The following is a 17,350-nucleotide window of genomic DNA, read 5'->3' as shown; positions in this document are numbered from 1 at the left end:
ACAAGCATGAAGTTTAGGTCTTAGACCAGGGCAGGATGGAGACCCAGGTCAGCCTTCTGGGCTCACCCCTGAAGCCTTAGCCTAGTTCCCATCAGACCTGTCTTCAGTTCATCAGCCTTCCCCCAGCCAGCTTTTGTTGAGGCTCATTGCCTGTATTATCCATATTCATCACACATATTCTCCCATTAGATTCAATTAAACCATTTCACCAACACTGCAGGAATCAAAGCCTGGCTTAAGGAGTATTCCTTTCTGTAGGTTTGGGTACATGATATTCCCTCTCTGCTGGCTTCACGGGCAGCTACTGACTCACCCCAGGTGGCTAATGTACCAGGTACCACATATTCACATGGGGCGGCTCACAGGGCTCACATATGTACATGTGACCTAATGTGTGTGGACATCACCAGAACACCAGTCCTGGGGTATAGGCCACTACTGTTTATAGGGTTACCTTGAGATACTACCTTTCTTTCTCTAAAGAGAGGATTCTGGTCCTGCGGGCCTCAGGGGGGTATTCTAAGGCTTTTGAACCAGTGTATCAACAATAAACTGTTTAACAGTAATGTGTGATGGAAAGTGATATATAAATACACTGTACTACTAAGGTGTTCATGATCAGTTCCATACCACACCGCTGCCTTGCTGTGTGACCTCAGGCAGGATTCCAAGAGACTGGCTGCTATGCAGACAGATCATCATCACCATCTTCATCATCACTATTACCACTGTCATCGTCATCATAGTGCTTTTAGCTCACAGGAGCCTCACAAAACCTGGGGAGGTAGGTATTACTCCAGTTTGCCAGATGAGAAAACTGAGGTTCAGAGAGGTTTAGTGATTGTTCCAAGCTCACAAAGCAAGTCAGAACATGAATCATGTCTAGATCTCCTGTCTCCAGAGTCTTCTCTGTCACATGGCCTCTATTTCAAAAGAACAGGCTGAAAGCAGAACATTGATTCAACAGAGACACAGAATGTCAGGCCAGGAAGAGGTCTTAGCGTTCTTCACATCATTTCTCTCCCTTCACTGATGGCAAAGCTGAGGCCTGGAGGGAAGAAGTGCCCTTCCGAACCTCACACAGTGCCATCTGTGAAGCCTCATTCAAGAGTCAGGGTTTGAATGCAGTTCCCTTGCCTTCCAGGTTTAATGAACATTCTCCGCCCCACCATGGAGCTCATTTTAAAGTTGATGTAACTGAGATGGACAGCAAGCAAATACACGGTCCACCCAGCTACTGGGATGAGGGCCCGGCTAAGATGTGGGCCCAAAAGAAAGGGCATGGCAGCAGGATGGCAGGAGGTAAGAGGCTTTGCACCTCCATCCTCTTCTCTCACAATCAGGAAATGTCTCCAGACATTAAGAGCCAATTACCTCCTCCTAATTGGAAATGATTACAAGAGACTTAAATTTGTCAGTTATTAGAATAGCTGGGGCAAGAGCTTTGAAGACAATTAGTTTAGACCTGGACAGCTCAAACTCGTCGGCCCAAAGAACTGGACAGCCTGCAATCATTAGCACCTTGATCTGAGCCCACACCTAGATGCTAGGGAATTTCCATGTGCCTTGGCCCTCGAGACAGCCTTCCCACCATGCAGATACCCCCCAACTGCATCCTGACTCCAGAGTCAGCTCAAACAGCATTTTATAGGAAGATTTTTTTGGACTCCTACAGCCCTTACGACTTCCCTGTGTCATAGCCCAGACCACGGTGGGTTGTCACTGTCTATGTGCCACTCTCCTCCATTACAGACTGTCAACTCCAGGGTACGATAAGGCTTCATAGAGAGGCCTCAGCAAAGTTAGCTAATTGAATATAAAGGAATGGAGAAAAAGTAGGAGAGAACATCCAAGAATCCACGTTTACCTCAACTCCTGCTCCATTTCCATTCTAAACACCAGGCCAAGGGCAGCAGTCTCTGCCCTAGCTCAGCTCCTGGATTTGGCCTTTCGATCAGGTTCCTCTGGTAATGAAGCCTCAACTGCCCCACAGCTTACCCTGGCTTCTCCTGCTCATGATCAACTCCAAGGATCCTGAGTTGCCTTTAGACTAACATCCTCAGAAGCTAAACTCCAGCCCTAGAAGTCCCATCTGCAGATGGCCCAATGGGCAGCAGCTTAGCCAGGCTACCCTAGAGTAGCCATAAGCTTGGCATGACCTCTGGGCAGGCCCTGAGATAAACACTGAAAATGCAGAAATGGACAAAGTGGTCTGCTGGAGCCCTGAGTCTGCAAGGTATTTGAGCTATATCTCAAAGAAGAAATGGCAAAGTCAGGAAGGAATAGGCATCTACATGTAAAATTGACAGAAGCCCACGAGCCAGCCTGGTGCCTATTAGCACAAGGCTCTAGCAACCAACCCTCACTGACCTCTTTTTAGGGCACCGAGTAGGGGATGTAGAAGATTTAGAGGCTGAATCAGATAGAAGCCTAACCCTAAGGTACAACTAAGCAAGGAGGATGCCAGGACATCTAGAAGGAGATGTTCTAGGCACCCAAACACATCAACATTCCAGAAATACTAATATTCTAACACACTAATATCCCAGCATACCACATTCTTTTACCCCCAGCATTCCTCTTTCTGCCAGTCTAATGTTCTGCCCCACCAACACTCCTCCATACCACCACGCCAACATTTTAAAATACCATTATGTATTTCACTTGAAACTTTCAATCTTCCAGCTTCCTTCAAGTAAAAGCATTTTTTTCTTGGTTCATTTACACCAATGACTCCTTTAGAAAACTAAAATCCATGGCTTCTTCTCCCCAGGAAAAAAAAAAAAAGTATGTACACATAAATTTTGCAGATCATTGCAGATTTTCAATGACTGTCGTTAAGGTACATTGACTCTAAGAACTGTTTAATTTGATCCCATCTTAAAATCTAGAAAGACATTTAAGTAAAACATGATCATTAAGACAAGATTGAGAAAAACAGAACAGAGACCAAGTGGAGACTGGGATCGTGCAAAAAGTGCAGAACTTAGTGACGAATTCAGCTAAATTAGTGTCCCACATATCTAGCTCTAAGACTTTCAGCAGCTAAGGCAGAATGGGAAACCTGTTCACTTACACAGTTCACTGTGTTCATGAGATGAAAACAAACCACTTATTCCTTAGGAGACATGCAACTATTCTTGGTATGAAGGTCAGACAAGAATTTCTCCTGAGAGCCTCATAAAGAATGACAGATAGGACCATGACCTCAATAGGGCTCTCACGCAGCCCCGGAGATGTGTTATGTGATAGAGACCAACTCGGTCCAGTTGCTCGGTTTTACCACTGAAAGTCTTAAGCCCCAGAAATGCTTCAGTCCCAGGCAAACTGAGATGGTTGGTCACTGTATTTGTGAGCTACAGTCCAGTCAAAACTTACTGGGCTAAGGTTCTACAAAGCTGTGTACAAGTTAACCTTGGGAAGCCTTTCGATCCCCCATTACGTAGAGTACAGAACCATGTCTCAACAGCCCAGCCAGTTTGTCCTCTAGCCCTGGAACAGATTTCTGTTTCTTTAATGAGGTATCTGATGAAGAGATTGGCTTGCTTGGGGCCAAAAGTACTAGAATAACACTCACTGTGGCAAAATGCACACAGCACTGTGGATTACAAGAGGCATATAGGAACTGATATCAACAGAAGGAATAGCATTTACCTCTCCCCTGACACACTCATCTTGAGGCATATGCTGAGTGAGTGAAATATTCAGTATGTTAATTGGGCTTTTTCTTTCCATCTCTTTTTTTATTCACAGCAAGTCAAGCTTAATTTCTGTAAGTTGAAAACAGTATCCACCTCACATGGTTTGTGTGAGAGTTAAGAGTTAATATTTACAAAGCACTTAAAACAGTACCTGACACAGAGTGAGTGCTTGCTGTTGTTATTAATATAGATATGGTGGCACTCGACTCTGTGTCCTACAGCAATCCTAATATAAGTTGATGGCAATTTGGGAAAAATAAATTCTATGACAGGGATGAGTTTTAGGGCCCCAGCCCTAAGTTGGAAGTTCATAGAGGGATACTCTCTAAGATTCTAGAGAAGATGAGGACTACCTGCCTTCAGACAATCCTCCTTGAGCCCTGGTTCTGAGTCCAAGATCTTAAGCATGAGTGGCAGTGAACCCTCTTTGGTGAGGGCCATGACCCTTTCAGTCCATGCCTTGCCTTAGAAGATACCCAAGTATCACCCAGAAAGCAGCAACACACCAAGCTCCCCCATGTGTGCAGACTGCACACCCCTGGCTGGCTGGGATCTGTCCAGAGGTCTGCACAATATGAAATGCTATGCAGATGTGAGAGACCAAGGTTAGTATACAGTGGTGCTAAGTTTAGAGTCCAGAGGGATAATGAGACTGGAGCCTGGCCAGTGCCCATAGAGGAAAGGAGGGAGCACTTAGGCAATTAGTTAAGAAGACACAGAGCGGGTCATATTTGATAATTATGTGGAGGTCAACAATTGGTAAGAAATCCCAAAACAGCTGGGTTCTTGATTCCTCTTCCAGCAAAGCAGACATTTCCCAGAGGCTTAATATCTCAGAGATGAAAGAAATAATGATTAATTGATTAATTTAACAAAGAGTAGGTGCCTACTCTGGTCTAAGCAGTGGACTAATGGTCATGAGCTCTGACCTAACTCTGAAGGTGGAAGGTGAAAGTTGCTTAACTGCAGGTCAAATCTTAGCTCTACCACTTACCAACTCTGTGACTGACAAGTCACTGACTTTTCTAAGGCTCAATTTGTTGTTGTTTAGTCCCTTAGTCATGTTTGACTCTGTTGGGACCCCATGGACTGTCGCCCACCAGGATCCTTTGTCCATGAGATTTCCCAGGCAAAAATATTGGAGTAGGTTGCCATTTCCTTCTCCAGGCACAGGGATCAAACCCGAGTCTCCTACATTGCAGGCAGATTCGTTACCACTAGTCACCTGGGAAACCAAGGCTCAATTTTTATTGTTGTTTAGTCACTAAGTTTTGTCCAACTCTTTTGCAACCTTGGGATGTAGCCTGCCAGGCTCCTCTGTCTCAATTTACATACCTATTAAATGGAAATAGAAGAAAATAATAGAATGGGCAAGACTAGAGCTCTCTTCAAGAAAATTAGAGATACCAAGGGAACATTTCATACAAAGATGGGCTCAATAAAGGACAGAAATGGTATGGACCTAATAGAAGCAGAAGATATTAAGAAGAGGTGGCAAGAATACACAGAAGAACTGTACAAAAAAGATCTTCATGACCCAAATAATCACGATGGTGTGATTACTCACCTAGAGCCAGACATCCTGGAATGTGAAGTCAAGTGGGCCTTAGGAAGCATCACTATGAACAAAGCTACTGGAGGTGATGGGATTCCAGTTGAGCTATTTCAAATCCTAAAAGATGATGCTGTGAAAGCGTTGTACTCAATATGCCAGCAAATTTGGAAAACTCAGCAGTGGCCACAGGACTGGAAAAGATCAGTTTTCATTCCAATCCCAAAGAAAGGCAATGCCAAAGAATGCTCAAACTACTGCACAATTGCACTCATCTCACAAGCTAGCAAAGTAACACTCAAAATTCTCCAAGCCAGGTTTCAGCAATACATGAACTGTGAACTTCCAGATGTTCAAGCTGGTTTTAGAAAAGGCAGAGGAACCAGAGATCAAATTGCAAACATCCAATGGATCATCGAAAAAGCAAGAGAGTCCCAGAAAAACATCTATTTCTGCTTTTTTGACTATGCCAAAGCCTTTGACTGTGTGGATCACAATAAACTGTGGAAAATTCTGAAAGAGATGGGAATACCAGACCACCTGACCTGCCTCTTGAGAAATCTGTATGCAGGTCAGGAAGCAACAGTTAGAACTGGACACGGAACAACAGACTGGTTCCAAATAGGAAAAGGAGTACGTCAAGGCTGTATATTGTCACCCTGCTTATTTAACTCATATGCAGAGTACATCATGAGAAACACTGGGCTGGATGAAGCACAAGCTGGAATCAAGATTGCCGGAAGAAATATCAGTAATCTCAGGTATGCAGATGACACCACCCTTATGGCAGAAAGTGAAGGAGAACTAAAAAGCCTCTTGATGAAAGTGAAAGAGGAGAGTGAAAAAGTTGGCTTAAAGTTCAACATTCAGAAAACTAAGATCATGGCATCCAGTCCCATCACTTCATGGCAAATAGATGGGGAAATAGTGGAAACAGTGGCTGACTATTTTTTTGGGCTCCAAAATCACTGCAGATGGTGATTGCAGCCATGAAATTAAAAGACGCTTACTCCTTGGAAGGAAAGTGATGACCAACCTAGACAGCATATTAAAAAGCAGAGACATTCCTTTGCCATCAAAGGTCCGTCTAGTCAAGGCTATGGTTTTTCCAGGAGTCATGTATGGATGTGAGAGTTGGACTGTAAAGAAAGCTGAGCGCCAGAGACTTGATGCTTTTGAACTGTGGTGTTGGAGAAGACTCTTGAGAGTCCCTTGGACTGCAAGGAGATCCAACCGGTCCATCCTAAAGGAGATCAATCCTGGGTGTTCATTGGAAGAACTGATGTTGAAGCTGAAACTCCAATACTTTGGCCACCTGATGCGAAGAGCTGACTCATTTGAAAAGACCCTGACGCTGGAAAAGATTGAGGGCAGGAGGAGAAGGGGACGACAGATGATGAGATGGTTGGATGGCATCACCAACTCAATGGACATGAGTTTGGGTAAACTCCGGGAGTTGACGATGGACAGGGAGGCCTGGCGTGCTGCAGTTCATGGGGTTGCAAAGAGTAGGACACAACTGAGTGACTGAACTGAACTGAACTAAATGGAAATAATGCTAAATAATACCTACATTATAGGATTATCCTGAGGATTAAAAAAAGAGCAATAACGAACAAACATTTAGATACAAGTATATGCCAAACACTGTTCTATGTGGTTTTCATATGTGTATATGTGTGTGTTCAGTTTGCTTAGTTGTCTTAGATTCTTTGTGACCCCCTAGACTGCAGCCCACCAGGCTCTTTCGCTGATGGGATTTTCCAGGCAAGAATATTGGAGTTGGTTACCATTTCCTCCTCCAGGGGATCTTCCTGACCCAGGAATCAAACACAGGTCTCCTGTGTCTCCTGCATGGAAGGCCGATTCTTTACCACTGAGCCTTGTGGGAAGCCCTTTCCATATGTAAACTCATTTAATAACAATAACTCCAGGAGGTAGGTACCATTCTTATCACCATTTTCCAAATGATGAATGGAGACACAGAGAAGTCAATTAAATTGCTCTCAGTCACACAGCTAATAAGTGGTGGAGCCAGGATTGAAAGCAGGCAGCATGGCTGCAGAGCCTGTGTTCTCGACCACTCTGCTATCCTCTATTTTTTTCAGTGAAGTTCTTAGCACAAGTCCTTGCTCACTGCGAGCACTCAGTTGAGGTTAGCTGCCAGTATTATGATTATATTTTTAACAGTTTTATTGAGTTATGCTTTACATATTAGGGTTACATTTTGACTATTAGAAAAGCCTTTCTCACTGAGCCTTTCTTTCTGAGCTGAAATCCCCCTCAGATCAAGCTCCTTCTCTGTGGGTTCCTGTTGTACCTCCAGAACCTCCTTAGAGGCTGTCTTTCCCTTGCCGGGTTACCGCCTCTTAGAGATTTGCAGTCACAGGTCAGACCTGTTATGTTAGGACTTGGTCTGGCTTCTTTCCTGTCTGTTGGTGACTCAGTCATTGGCCCATAGGATTGACAAGCCTCTGACAAGTCCCAGAACCAACACAAGTCAGGCCTGGCTGGCTCCCACCCCAGAGCACAGCACCTACATAAACTACAAAGTGTGTAGCGTCCAGTGGAATGGAAATGAAAAGGCAGGACCCCTTGTTCAAAAATCATTAAGAATCTCAAGACGGTGATGGCAGAGCATTAAACTGAGTGTGGTCCCTGTGCAATCACTCAGGTGGCATATCTATGAAACTGGCACTGCACAGCACCCTGCATCTTCAGCTGTTCATCACCCCACTCCATCCTACTGTGTGCCCACATGGAGGCAGGACCTGGGAAACTCCTGCTACACCTGAGAAACAGGAAGCATTTGACATCAAGAGAATTAAAGCCCACTTGGGCTCTAGAGTCTATCAGTTTGCTAAAAGCCTACCTTAAACCTCAGTAGCTGTAAGAGTCAATCCTCCTCCCTATCTCCTTGGCTCCCTTTGTCAGAGACAGCCCTCTGGGTTTAGTGAATGTTGGTGCAAATACCAGACTAGGAGTTGGGAACTTACCATTGCCTTGCCAGACAACTGGAGACATCGCAGGATGTCAGTTCCTTTACCTATTAAATTAAATGGTTAAATTCAGTATCAAATGACATGTTTTTTTTCACTGAGCACTGACTAGGCAGGTTCACATTATAATAATCATATCATTAAACTAACTACTTATTATTTGCCAGACACCATTACGTTACCAGACATATCACACCACTGTATGTTCCCCCATTTAATCCCCATAACAATCCTATGAGGTATTTTCCAGAACTCTAAAATAAAGACTTGACAGGGGTAGTGATTTTTGTCTGATTTTTTTCACTGCTAGAACAATGCCTGGCACACAGTAGGTGCTCAAAAGCTATTTGTGGAACAAATAAATGAGGAAACAGGCTGAGAGAGGCAGCGATGTGATTTGTCCAAGGTCTCATCTTCAGGAAATGCCAGGGTCAGGATTTTAATCCTGCCTAACTCCAAAATCTATGCTTATGCTTATTCACCTGCCATGTGGGTGTGATTCACATTTTATAGGTGAGGAAATAGGCTCAAGTGAATGGGGATCTCTGCTGGCTGTTAAATCCTGTGTTTCTTAGCACATGGTCTGTACTTCGCAGGAATAACATCACTTTGAAAGTTGATGTCATTTGTTTCCTCTGCCCAGGACGCTTCTGGGGTCTCAGGATTCTTCTCTTCTCACAGAAGCAGGGTCACCGGCAAAGGCACTCCAGGCTCAAATCCTGCTCTGCTACGTACTCACTGTGACCTTGGACAAGTTCTTAGTATTTCTGAGCCCCAATTTCTTCATCTGTAAAATGTATCCTATACTTCCTAGACCTCCCTCCAAGGATGTCCCCTCCTCCAGAAGGGGCCCTGCACACAGGGGACCCTTCATAAACCTTATTACTCCACCCCAGAGCAGCATCAAGGTCAAATCTTGCTGCTGCTGAGGGCCAGAGTCTGCTGGGGCCTCCTGGAACCTGATCGGAGGCCACAGGCTTGGGGAGAGCAGGGTCAGCTGCTATTCTTGGAGCTGATGGAACCCTGCCAGGTTTCAAGTTCCCTCAGGGAGCCCTGACCCAGGCAGCTAGGCTGGTCATGTGAGCAGTGAGCTCTGACCTCAGCATGTTCTCCCGGGCCCTCCACATAGCCCAAGCTGGAAAGAACCCTGAGGCACAGAGTGTGCTGCAGGGAGCCCACGTCCTCCTGAAGCTGACCTCAGCCTTTTAACTATGTTCATTAGCATCTGTTTGGTGCCCAGAAGGGTGCTATTTGGGAAATCTCCCAGCGATTTCAAGGAATTTTTAACACCTGGATGACAGACAGCCTTAGAGAAAGAGGGATTAAATTTTAACCCCAGATGCATACTTGCAGAATCTGTGTGTCTTTTTGCAAGTTATTTTGTCTACCTAGGCTTTAGTTTGGCTTAAAAATGGTGAGAATAAAAGCTTCCTTAGAGGACTGTTGAGAGGATGAGAGCATCTGGTACATAGTAGATGCTCAGTAAATGATCATTATTTAGACCGTGAGCTCCTAAATGATAGTGAACTTGTCAGATTCAGCTGTGTCTCCAGTGCCCAACCTAGGGCCCAGCCAAGGAGACACTCTCAGTGTTGGTTGAATGAATAATGAGTTACGGAGGCACTGAAAAGAAATGCCTCATGGAGCTTCCATCTTTCACCACTCTCACACCCCACTCCAAACCCCACGTAGGTTCAGTCACCTCTTCATCAGCCCTGACAGGTGAGCATCCACCCTCGGCTTGCATGCTCCTGTGATAGAACGTTCACTTACTCCCATGTCTTTCCATTCTGTTGAGTAAAACGTTCTTCCTTCTACTCAGACCTCTATGAACTGAAGTCTTCCTCCTTGGAGACTCCATCCACTGGGCCTGATTTCACTCTCCAGAGTTGTACAGAGTAAGCCTAGTTCCAGTTCCAGAAGAGAGTCCCTCAGCGACTTATTACACAATTTAGAATGTGTCAGGCATTAAGCTAAGCACCTCACTTACTTTATCTCATTTTACCCTTTAACCCATACATTAACCCTGAAAAGTAAATACTATTTCTAGATCAGAGATGAGGAAAATGAGGCTCAGAGAGGTAATGTAGCACATTTGTATGTGGCAGAGAAATTATTTAAATCCAGATTCTTCTCCAAAACACTACATTTTCAACATCCAATGGACCACTGGAAGACAAGATTTATTCCCAGAGTTCTTTCCCTTCCTTTTCCTTTGATAAAGATTTATTTAGTACCTTATTTGTGAGGTTCTGAGCTAGGCCCTGGGGATAGATGAGTCAGACATAATCCTGTTCTAAACCACGTGAAAAGAACTAGAGTGAGAAGCACAAGGACTGTCATAGCACCACAGACCTGGGGGTCCAGGAGGGCTTCTGAGCTGAGATTTGAAGGGCTGTTAGGAGTTGGCTGGGCTCGTGCCAACCAGGACAAGATGTTTTGATGGAACTGTTATGCAAAGAGCTGAAGCAGTGGAGCTCAGACTGCATGGGGGTCTTGATGCCAAGGAACTCGGACTATATACCACTTGAGTGGGTGCATAAGAATCTCCTGTGATTTGCTTATTTAAAAATCTGGATTTAGCAGAATTTCCTGGTAGCCAAGTTGTTAGGACTTTATGCTTCCACTGTAGGAAGTGGATCCAAGCCTTGGTCAGGGAACTAAGATCCCGCAAGCCACGGGCATGGCGAAAAAAGAAAAAAATCCCAATTTTCTCTTAGTACATCTGGGTAGACCCAAGAATCTCTATTTTAAGTAGATGCCCCAAGAGATTGAGGAATAGAAGTCACCACTGCCATAAGGGACAAGAGGTCTTTGAAGGATTTCAAAGAAGATAGAATTATTTTTTTTTTAGGATAGAATTCTTGATCCCTGTCTTTGGAACCTCTTAGGTTAACTTGGAAACAAACAAGAAAAAAGGTAATTATAATGATGGGCAAAGACCATTAATTCTTAGAAGTTCAAGAAAGATATTCTTAGTTTTCCAAGAAAAAGGTGTGGCATATTTGTACTTGTGATGCTTTAGCCATGAGGATATTAATATTGGTTTGTTGGCATTAAGTTATTGCTGCTGCTGCTGCTGCTAAGTCGCTTCAGTTGTGTCTGACTCTGCGACCCCACAGATGGCGGCATGTTCTTTAAGGTATCAGGGTGGCCTGTACTGAGGCATTTTCCTTGTTTCAAAAACATTGTTTTTGTACAAGTCACCTTCTTGAATAGAATTGGAGAAAGAGTACTGATCCATTCCTGTGCTAGCTCCAGCTTAGACAGGAGCTTTCTTATTTCCTATTTATTTATCTTTGGCTGTGCTGGGTCTTCATTGCTGCATGGGCTTTTCTCTAGTTGCAGCGAGTGCGGGCTACTCTCTAGTTGCCAGATACTGGCTTCTCATTGCAGAGGCTTCTTTTGTTGTGCAGCACAGGCTCTAGAGCTTTCAAGCTTCAGTAGTTCATGGGTGCAATAGTTGTGGCTTCCGGGATCAGGAGCATAGTCTCAGTAGCTGTAGCACACAGGCTTAGTTGCTGCTCAGCATGTGGGATCTTCTCGGACCAGAGATTAAACCTGCATCTCCTGTTTTAGCAGGCGGATTCTTGACCACTGAGCCACCAGAGGAGCCCCAGGAGTTTTCTTGATGAGTAGTTAGTATCAAAACCAGTACAGCCCTACAGCTAACACAGATTCTTCGATGTGCAGAGGAGCCTGGGCCTGATTTGTCTTGCGGTGGTTGGGAGGCTAAGATGCTACTCTGAGCTGTTCATCTCAATGAGCAGCCACTGATGGCCTAAAGATAGACTCGATAAAGGACAGAAATGGTATGGACCTAACAGAAGCAGAAGATATTAAGAAGAGGTGGCAAGAATACACAGAAGAACTGTACAAAAAAGATCTTCACGACCCAGATAATCACCATGGTGTGATCACTCACCTAGAGCCAGACATCCTGGAGCGTGAAGTCAAGTGGGCCTTAGAAAGCATCACTACGAACAAAGCTAGTGGAGGTGATGGAATTCCAGTTGAGCTATTTCAAATCATCAAAAGTGATGCTGTGAAAGTGCTGCACTCAATATGCCAGCAAATTTGGAAAACTCAGCAGTGGCCACAGGACTGGAAAAGGTCAGTTTTCATTCCAATCCCAAAGAAAGGCAATGCCAAAGAATGCTCAAACTACTGCACAATTGCACTCATCTCACACGCTAGTAAAGTAATGCTCAAAATTCTTCAAGCCAGGCTTCAGCAATACGTGAACCGTGAACTTCCAGATGTTCAAGCTGGTTTTAGAAAAGGCAGAGGAACCAGAGATCAAATTGCCAACATCCGATGGATCATCGAAAAAGCAAGAGAGTTCCAGAAAAACATCTATTTCTGCTTTATTGAATACGCCAAAGCCTTTGACTGTGTGGATCACAATAAACTGTGGAAAATTCTGAAAGAGATGGGAATACCAGACCATCTGACCTGTCTCTTGAGAAACCTGTATGCAGGTCAGGAAGCAACAGTTAGAACTGGACATGGAACAACAGACTGGTTCCAAATAGGAAAAGGAGTACATCAAGGCTGTATATTGTCACCCTGCTTATTTAACTTATATGCAGAGCACATCATGAGAAACGCTGGGCTGGAAGAAACACAAGCTGGAATCAAGATTGCCGGGAGAAATATCAATAACCTCAGATATGCGGATGACACCACCCTTATGGCAGAAAGTGAAGAACTAAAGAGCCTCTTGATGAAGGTGAAGGAGGAGAGTGAAAAGGTTGGCTTAAAGCTCAACGTTCAGAAAACTAAGATCATGGCATCTGGTCCCATCACTTCATGGGAAATAGATGGGGAAACAGTGGAAACAGTGTCAGACTTTATTTTTTTGGGCTCCATAATCACTGCTGATAGTGACTGCAGCCATGAAATTAAAAGACGCTTACTCCTTGGAAGGAAGGTTATGGCCAACCTAGATAGCATATTTAAAAGCAGAGACATTATTTTGCCAACAAAAGTCCGTCTAGTCAAGGCTATGGTTTTTCCAGTGGTCATGTATGGATGTGAGAGTTGGACGGTGAAGAAAGCTGAGCGCCGAAGAATTGATGCTTTTGAACTGTGGTGTTGGAGAAGACTCTTGAGAGTCCCTTGGACTGCAAGGAGATCCAATCAATCCATCCTAAAAGAGATCAATCCTGGGTGTTCATTGGAAGGTCTGATGTTGAAGCTGAAATTCCAATACTTTGGCCACCTCATGCGAAGGGTTGACTCATTGGAAAAGACCCTAATGCTGGGTAGGATTGGGGGTGGGAGGAGAAGGGGACGACAGAGGATGAGATGGTTGGATGGCATCACCGACTCGATGGACATGGGTTTGGGTAGACTCCGGGAGTTGGTGATGGACAGAGAGGCCTGGCGTGCTGCAGTTCATGGGGTCGCAACGAGTCGGACATGACTGAGCAACTGAACTGAACTGATGGCCTAATATGTACTCAGGCAAGTCCTTATGCATGAGGAACTCAGAGTCTTATGGGATGTGGAGATCATAAATACACAAATAACACAGTGTGGTCAGCACTGATAAGTGGATACTTGGGACACTAGTGGGCAGAGAAAGCCTCTATCCTGGCCTGGGAGATGAAGGAAAATGCTACCAGAACCTTAAAAGAGGAAGGGTATTCTACTTGAAAGGTGGAAGGGCATTTCAGAAGAACCAGCAAAACAAGGCAAAACAAAGAGCACGCCTGAAAAACAAAAGAAACAAAAAACCAACCTGGGTGTTTTTTGTTATTTCTTTTTTGAGGGGGGATGGGTGGAGCAGGGGTGGGGAGTAGAGAAACTACAGGCACTTCCCTTTTGTAGAAGCCTGTTAGGAACAAGATGGGGCTAAATACCAAGGAGGGACTATGGGGGTAGGGAGACTTATATGTTGGGGAAGGAATTTTGGCCTTTCCCCTTTAGACAGTGGGGAGGCCTGATTTATAAGCTGTAACACAATCACCATTCCTCAAGCCTGGGGAGGGGCACCAGCCGGGAATAGTTTCCACTCTGGGCCCCCAGCAGGTGCAAGTCTTCTCAGTGACTCTGTCTCCACTGGGGCAGAGAGAAGGGAGGAGGAAGGAGGCAGGCTTCCCCCACCCCCACCCCAGGCCTGCCTCCTGCAGCTGTTTCATGCCCTGCACACCTCCAGAGAGCTGAGGCCCATCAGCTCCCTGGATGTGAAAATAATGGCAGCAGAAGCAGCCTGTTTTAAAAGCTAGACTACCTCACAAGCCCATGTTGCCATGTGGAGAGAAAACAATTATCTAACTGTAAAATCTGGTCCCATAAACATCTTTTTAAAGAAAAAGTTATCATTCTGTAAGAGCTAACCTTCCTAACCACCTTAGTAGAAGGTCTTGTTATCCCCATGTGAGAGGTGACAAAATTGAGACCCAGAAGGTCGGGTAACTTGCCCAAGGTCACACAGACAATAAAAGGCAAAACCCATACTGAAACCCAGGTTAAGACCTTTAGACCTAAGAACTGGAAAGAGTCTGGTGTCCCCAACCTTAATGTAGAATTCAAAATAAGAGATCTAAATTGCAAAATAAATGTCAGGAAGCCAAAGCAGTTTTGACCTTTTCTCCCCCAAAGCGATTCCTTGATGTTTTCTAAAAACATAAATTATTTTTTAATTTGTCTTTTCTCATTCTTTAACACGCACAGTTAGTCATTCTTTAACTAAGTTAGAGTTTCTCACATCCGTACGGTCTAAAGTCTAGAAATTGTCCCTCTGTCAAGCTGCCTCTCACAAAATTTTTCAAGCAGTTTCATAAAACTTTGACATACTAAAATGTAGAGCATTTTTAAATAAAAAAAAACAAACCAGCAAACAGCTCAAAACTGCTTTTTGTCACCATTTCGATCTCATGAGTTCCAAATCAATACGAATGGCTCTTGGGTACATCCATGTGCCCAGGCTAGAAATCTTTTTTTTTTTAACCCCATGCGTAACTCCATTCCCTTCCTACTCCCACGAGGCTCTTTAATCCATTTTTCACACCATAGTGATCTGGTTTCCAAATGTGCTTTCATTCTCCCGCTCAACACCCATCGGAGACTCTGCATGACCCACAAGATAAAATCTAAATCTTGAGACCCGCCCCCACCCAGCCTCCCCCCCTCCCTCTCCCCTCAGGGACTCCTACTTCCCTTTCTTTCTCACAGCAATGAGCACTACACTGTGAGATTTTAGTGAGAACACTAAATGAAAACACAAATCACCAATTGTGAAACTTCTTCCCCATTAGACCACCTAGCCCAAGCCTGGGATGGAGGGAAAATGTTGGAAATAATTGCCTGCTGGCCAGAAGACAGAGTAATGATCTTGCTTGCTCAGACCAGAGCAGGAAAACCCCTTTTCAAACCTTGCCTCAAAGGTTGCACAAAAATGAGAAACCTAACGATGCTTTTATCAACCTATCCCTTACCATAGCAACCTGGGTATGCAATGGCCTTGGACCCTGCTGGACAATATATTATTATTTGCATTTAATAACCTTTGTGAAACGTAACATTTGGATACTGTTAATTCTACTCCATTGTTCCCAGCCCCATCTCAGTATGTGATCCAAAGAAGACTGGCATCACGGGTCCCATGCAGGAACTGGTCCATAAAAAAATAACCCAGCATATCTGACAACAAAAATCAAGTTAACCCCATTTTTCAGGATTACAAAACACACTATTCAATTGAAAAGATGTGATTCGTAAAAAATGGTTAAACAACAATGCTACTAGGCTGAATGAAGTATGCTGGTAGGTGATAAAGGACAGTGAGGGATAATTGTTTCTTCTACTCTGCTCCAAACTGCATTTCATGAGAACATAAAACTTCAAATCCTGCATTAAAAAAAAAAAATTAAATGTTAACAGTTTTTTAAAAATTGTGATTGTTTAGTCACTAAGTCATGTCTGACTCTTTTGCAACCCCATGGATCAGAGCCCACCAGGCTCCTCTGTCCTTGGGGTTTCCCAGGCAAGAATACTGGAGTGGGTTGCCACTTCCTCCTCCAGGGGATCTTCCCAACCCAGGGATGGAACCTGTGTCTCCTGCATTGCAGGTAGATTCTTTACCACTGAGCCACCAGGGAAGCCCAAAATTGTGGTAAAATACACATTAACATAATTTAGCCATGTTAAAATATACAGTTCCGTAGTGTTAAGTATATTCACATTTTTGCTCGTTTATATCCAGAACTTTTCATCTTCAAAATCTAAACAGTATTATTCATTAAACAACTCCCTTCTTCCCCCACCTCCTAACATGTGGCAACCACCCTTCTACTTTCAGTTTATGAGTTAAGGTATTTATGAGATTAAAATATTTCATCTAAGTGGAATCATACAGTACTTCTTTTTGTGATGGCCTTATTTTACTTACCATAATGTCAAAGTTCATCCACTTTATAGCATGTCAGAATTCCCTTCAAGGCTGAATAACATTCCATTGCACGTATATACATTTTGTCTATCTATTCACCCATTTATAAACATTGGGTTGCTTCTGCCTTCTGGCTTTTGTGAATGCTGCTATAAACATGGGTGTACAAGTATTTCTTGGAGACCCGGCTATCAATACTTTCAGATATATATGCAGAAGTGGAATTACTGGACCATACGGTAATTCTACGTTTAATTTTTTGAGAAACTGCCATATTGTTTTCAATATGCAGTACTGGATATTGCACTATTTTATATTCCCACTAACAAAGTATGAGGCTTTCAGTTTCTCCACATACTCTCCAACACGTTTTTTCTTTTTTTGGTAAGAGCCACCCTGACAGGTATGAGGTAATTATCTCATTGTGGTTTTGATTTGCATTTCCGTAATAACTGGTGATGTTGAGAATTCTTTATATGCTTGTTGGTCTACACCATTTATCTTAACCACAACAAAAATTACTTTATATTTTAAAACTAAAGTCACTCTTTAAAGCTTCTCTGCTCTTGGGAAAGTCTCTCTCTTATATCAGCTTGAGAAGCAAGCAAGCTATGCTTACAAGTACCTTCATAAGCATGCCTTCCTTCTAAAACAGCTGCAAAACTGAAAGCCCTAAAACCTTAAGTGATGACAGAAATAA

This window comes from Giraffa tippelskirchi, chromosome 5 (assembly GCF_054371585.1).
Source record: "Giraffa tippelskirchi isolate mGirTip1 chromosome 5, T2T-mGirTip1v1.2.pri, whole genome shotgun sequence".
In the NCBI taxonomy this organism is placed as follows: domain Eukaryota; kingdom Metazoa; phylum Chordata; class Mammalia; order Artiodactyla; family Giraffidae; genus Giraffa; species Giraffa tippelskirchi.
This window is presented reverse-complemented; position numbering follows the sequence as displayed.